This window comes from Staurois parvus, unplaced genomic scaffold (genome assembly GCF_062004578.1).
Source record: "Staurois parvus isolate SC_StPar_1 unplaced genomic scaffold, SC_StPar_1.0 ptg000082l, whole genome shotgun sequence".
NCBI lineage: Eukaryota > Metazoa > Chordata > Amphibia > Anura > Ranidae > Staurois > Staurois parvus.
Window position 1 is genome coordinate 4,644,811 of NW_028317878.1, and position 6,133 is coordinate 4,650,943.

A 6,133-nucleotide genomic window follows, 5' to 3' on the forward strand; every position below is an offset into this window, starting at 1 on the left:
AGACATACGCTCACAGATCCGACAGGGTGCCCGGTCTCCCAGGGGTAAGGTAATAGGACACAGGTACCTGTTGGGGTCTGGAGGAGGCAAGTAGTCCCTCTCCTAGGCTTGGGGGTCTCCGGCAGACTGACAGGCGGTCTCTCCCCTAGACTTGGGGCCTCAGGCAGCGGGCAGGCAATCTCCCTTGGCTTGGGGGCCTCAGGCAACGGGCAGGCAATCTCCCTTGGCTTGGGGGTCTCAGGCCACAGGCAGGCAATCCCCCTTGGCTTGGGGGTCTCAGGCAGCTGGCAGGCAATCCCCTTAGCTGGGGTCTCAGGCGGCTGGCAGGCAATCCCCTTAGCTGGGGTCTCAGGTGGCTGGCAGTCAATCCCCTTAGCTGGGGTCTCAGGTGGCTGGCAGGCAATCCCCTTAGCTGGGGATTCTTAAGCCTTCTTAAGCTGATGCGGGACGCTCTCTCTGGTCATCCTGGCAACTGTGGGCGGGCCGGGGCCGGCGGGCCTCGTCGCTCGGCAACAAGGCACGCCCCCTGGACACGGGCCGCGCTTCTTGTGAGCGCGACCTTTGTCCAGGGACATCCGCAAGCGTGGGAACTCTTCGAGCCCGCGCTGTGGATGACAGGTCCAGGAGGCGTCACTCTGACGCCCTGGCCCGGAACATCCCCATAGGAGGTTCACATCTCTCCATGGAGAGGTATGAATCTCGCTATCTCTGGTGGCAGGACAACACGGAGGAGAAACTAAGGCTGCATTTTGGGGCAATAAAGCAGGATGCCAGGGAAGGAGATACTTTAATTAAATTTGGGCTACAAAGCAGCATTTTGGGGACATAAAGCAGGATGTCAGGAAAGGAGACATGTTAATTGAGTTTGGGCTATAAAGCAGCATTTTGGGGCCATAAAGCAGGATGCCAGGAAAGGAGGTACGTTAATTGAATTTGGGAACATTTGGCACATGAGAGTGGGAAATTAATTGAGGATGGGTTTCCTCTGGCCACAAGGGATTAATGAGGGAATCAATAATTGGGGACAATAATGAGAGGATTGAGCAGAAATTAATAATCAGCAGGGCCCCCGTACCGTGATATGGCCCAAAATAGTAAAAAACATAATTTTTTTAAAATTTAGCTGTGTGTTTCTTGTTACTACCATAACCTACCACCAAAGAACAACCCAAAATAAATTTTCCAGCTCTTGGTGATTGCAGTTATACCATATATGTGTATGTTATTTGTTGTTTGTACCTATACTACAGCCCAGAAACAATAGTGCGCATTTTGTTTTGTTTTTTTACCTAAAACACACTGACACTAACTGACACTGGTACCAATTTTTTTAAAATCCTGACCTTTGACCTTGACCTTTGAGCCTGACCTTGACCCAAACACTAACCCTGTCACTGAACTAGATCAAACCTTGATCTAGGTATTTTTTCTTTTTTTTTTCTTTTATGTTTTTAAATATTTACTTATTTATTTACAAACAGTTTTTTTTCTCTCTCTGCAAGGAGATAGAGAGATATAGTGTATTTCTCTCCTCCATTCAGAGAGAAAAAAAACAAGGAGGGCGGGATTCACAGTGATTGATCACTGTGATAGCCAATCAGAGACTATCACAGCGATCATGTGACCTGGAATCAGGGCTCTCAGTGACACCCCGGTCTTTGTGCTGGGAGCGCGCCGCACAGCACAAAGACAGGTACACAAATATGCGGCCCCACAGAAAAAAGCCCAGTTCTGTGAGGCCGCATAGTTGTGTGACGTTGGCGGGAAGGGGTTAAGGACCCGTGGGTGTATGCCATTTGGTCCAGGTGCTTTATTAACCTTTATTCTATATAAATATTTCTGGATCATATCAATTATGGGTGGCACAGTGGCTTAGTGGTTAGCACTTCCACCTGGTAGTACTAGGGTTGTTGGTTCAAATCCCAACCATGGCACCACCTGCCTGGAGTTTGCATGTTCTCCCTGTGCCTACATGGGTTTCCTCCCACACTCCAAAGACATGCAGGTAGGTTAGTTGGATCCTGTATAAATTGTCCATAGTATGTGTATGAATGTGAGTTATGGAACTTAGATTGTACACCCCTTGAGGGTTAGGGACTGATGTGAATGTACAATATATGTGTAAATTGACAGCACTATATAAGTACCTGAAATAAATAAATAATTGTGAGCCAATGACGGCACTATATAAGTACCTGAAATAAATAAATAATTGTGGATCATCTGGAGCTGTGTCAATACCATGCCCATTATAGACAAGAGCTCCCCCATGCTCCTTTATATACACAGAGCTGAAGAAGGTGTTTAATAAATTTGCCTTCTCCTTGTCCCCAGTCACCCACTCTAGATTATTATGTAAAGGGCTTACATGCTCAGACCGTACCTTTTTACTATTAATATATTTGAAGAGTTTTTTGGGGTTTGACCTGCTACTTTTCGCAATCTGTCATTTGTTTTCAGTTTTTGCGGCAGTTTTATGATTTCCTTTTTACATATTCTGTTATATTCTTTGTAATGTTTAAATGATGATAGCATTCTTTCATTTTTATATTTTATAAAAGCTCTTTTCTTATTATTTATAGATTTTTTAATTTTGGCTGTAAGCCACATAGGCTTACAACCTATGATAAATTTAAAGTCTTCAACATATTGGTTACAAAGCAAAGTTTTTAATCAGAGCATGTACAGCTGAGCATTGCTAGCCAAAAATGTCTTATTAAAGTGTAAGCAAAGGCAAACCTTTTTTTCTTGTCTTTGATAAAGTGGGGAAGCCAGTGACGTCACTGGTGCATGCTCACTGAACTGAGTATGCCGTCCCTTCAGAGCTTTGTAACCATGGCTCCTGTGTGCATGCGCAGGAGTGACGTCATCTCTATTCAGCCATTTGAACAGCTGGAACCTGCAAACCCGGAAAGAAGACCGAATGAAGAATAAAGCCCTGTCAATGGACTAACATGGCTTATGTCACACTTAAAGTGTTACTAAACCCAGGACCAGGGGCGGACTGACCATTTGGAAACTCAGGCACTGCCTGAGGGACCGGGGTCAGTAGGGGGCCCCATGAGATGCCCCTGGTACCTTTTTCATAGGCTTTTTTGAGTTTTGGCAAGGACACAGGGGCTCCATGATCCCCTATTGCCCGGGGGCCCCATGAGTTGTCAGTCCGCCCCTGCCCAGGACCCTACAATCACTATATCTGATCTCCCACCATACGCAGAACATGGAAATGCTATTATTTTTAGTAAATATAAACTGCTAAATACCTTTTCTCATCAGCAGTTAGAGCAGTCTTGTGACTTCTATCAGTGTCCAGCAGAGCACTGGTTAAAGTTTGTAGGAGGAGTATTCATTATCCCATGATTGTCCTATGAGGCTGCATAACCCCTGATCTTCTGTCTGGATAGAGCGGCTTGGTCCTGTACTGATCACATGCACCCTCCCAAGTAAAAAAAAACTCTCTAGCAATACACACCTGTAACGGAACTGACCCAGACTGTGCTTGGGTACTTCTGTTATAGAATACCGCTTCCCCTTCCGAACACCGACAACAGACACCACAGCCGACCATACAAGACTAGACGACACCAGTCTTGAAGTAAACCAGGAGGTAGACTAGGTTATCTGAACACAGATACAAGATATATACACTCAGGGGACAATGCCCCCTCCCTGTAAAATGACACAGGGCAGAGCAATCTACATTTAGTAACAAGAGACACACAGGTCCCATCAGGAGGGAGGGCTGCTGGAGACACCCCCCCCCCCACCCCCCCCCCCACTAAGCTAATACACATAAACACATACATGCCATAATAATTTGCTCCCAAGCCTGTCAAACAACAGATCAATGGGATGCAGCCCCACAACACCAAACAATCCACAACCTCCACCCCACCTATACATGTCTACACAATATTAGGACAGATCAACCTGTACCCTTAACAGGCACAGGGTAACTTACACATAATAGGGATATGGGGAGCTTAGGCAGGGGTCTCCCCAGTTCTCCAAAGTGAGCTGGGTTCCATAGGCCCCCCACCCAAAGTGACTCCTAAACTGAGCAAGTGCAGCTTGCCCCCAAGGCTCTGTACTATCAGCAGATGGATTGGGGACTGTGGAAGAAGGGGAGGTTTAGAGAAGACAGGATCAAACATCCTTTTTACACAATGCAGAGGATTAACCCCTTAGGTTCCACAGTGAGAACAACAAGCATGCTTTACTGCATATACAGACTAGTTTTACTGTTGTGGGTTTAGAAACAATTTAAATATACTGAACTTTATCAGGTGACACAAGCGAATGCATTTTTACACATTGAAATTCACAGTACAACTGAACACTTGCCTAATAAACACAAAGGAGCATTTATTTGCGGACAAGTTAGGAACCTATATAACAATCACATCTCACAGTAAAGGCTCAGAAGAAAGGTGAACCTGCTCTTTGTCAGTCAGTCGGCTGGTCACACTCACACGGATGCTTATTAATATTTTCATCTGCCTACATGATAGTAATGACAAGCATCATCAAGCAGGCATGTAAAATGTTGAATACAAAGGAACCTGTTCAGCTGTAACACCCAGTGAGTGTAATTCAGGTTAAGTAATAAGCTGTGTCTGCGCAGAAAATGGTGTCATAGGTCGCTGTTTGTCAGTTGGTAGTGCCACTATAAAGGGACAACCAATCAGGAGGTGAAGTGGATGGATTCTCCGAATGTAGACGTCTCTGCGTGTGTAAATATGACTGACCATACAGTATTTCTGAAAGCACTCCTCAAACAGCAGAAATCTCTGTTCAGAAATGTACTTTGAATCTCTGTGTTTAATATACAGAATGTAATGACCTGATTCAGAACCATTAAAATGACTTATTTCTATGTTCGATGACAGATGTTAAATGTAGCATGAACTCAGTCACTGCTCATTTATATTTTATTACCTCAAATTCTCAGACAGAGAAATTAGTTTGCTGTAAGTTTCCTGTTAGAAAATTATCACTAGTAACTGTTTGTTATTAAAAGATAATAATTAGCAAGCAAACGCTAAGACCCAATATTGCAGAGAAAGAAAATGTTATCCTTAAAATTGTCATTGGTGTCAAGTTCTATGTAAGATATAGTGAGGAGAAGTCTGAAATTCGGGACACCTGCTGAAAATATCATTCGAGTCTTTTCAAGGCTAGGTTCACACCTATGCAGTTTGAGTTTGATCCGTTTCTGCAGTTCTTTTTGTGGTGCGTTTTGCGTTTTTGCACATGCGTTTTTGATGCCCTTTTTTTCAACTTGTTGCTGGGCAGCATAAATTGCAAAATGCATAAAAACGTGTCAAAAATGCATCAAAAACGCACTAAATGCTTTTCAGCAGCATCTCCATTGAAGTTTATAGAACCAAAAATGCAACGTTTTACTTTTAAAAGGGTCCCTGACCCTTTCCAAAAAATGCAGCGGGTGAAAACGTGGAGATGTGAACCTGTCCCATAGGAAATTATGTTAAATGGACTGTTGTGTGTTTCTGCAAAACGCAGCGGAAAGCAGAGAGGTGTGAACCTAGACTAAGGCAGCCCTGTCATGAAAAAAAGAAGTATAGTGCTTACCTATGCCACTGCCCGTGCATCATTCATTACAGGGCAGAGTAGTGACGGCAGGTGGAACAGTGTGGTGGTCTCCGCAAAACATCCAGATTCCTGCCATTAATATTGAAGCAGTCACTCGAGGTTTAAGTGTAGTGCTGGCTAGTTTACCTTTCAAAGGCCCCTGCTCTTCCTGTCACAGAACCGATGTTGAAGAGGCAAGATTATGAGCAAGAGACATCTGACTGTGCTTCAAGGGGCATTCCAACACAGCACGTTGCTCCACACTCTATGCATACTACTTCCAACCAGGATATGTGGCAGAGTCACAAAGTAAAGGATATAATACTTAAAGTAGTAGTAAAATCCTTTTTCTGTTGATCTTGTACCTACAGGTAAGCCTATAAGAAGGCTTACTTGTAGGTAATGTAAATATTTAAATATTTCCTAACGTCCACCATTCTGGAGATATTTAGTTGTGTAGCAGCCGGTGATGTCACTGGCGCATGCGCTCTCAATGGATGGCATGCTGTCCACTGTAAGAGCTGTGCCATGGTTGTGCCTC

The 6,133-nt window shown here is 44.3% G+C and overlaps 1 long non-coding RNA gene across 1 annotated transcript; it reads right to left on the minus strand.

Moving 5' to 3' along the window:
• Positions 1 to 2,649: 2,649 nt before the first annotated feature.
• On the minus strand, positions 2,650 to 5,729 carry LOC149468622 (uncharacterized). The gene is made up of 2 exons (XR_016311685.1): positions 5,593 to 5,729; positions 2,650 to 2,899 (listed from the first exon to the last, which is right to left on the minus strand). It is a non-coding gene; the product is annotated as an uncharacterized LOC149468622 (long non-coding RNA).
• Positions 5,730 to 6,133: the final 404 nt, after the last annotated feature.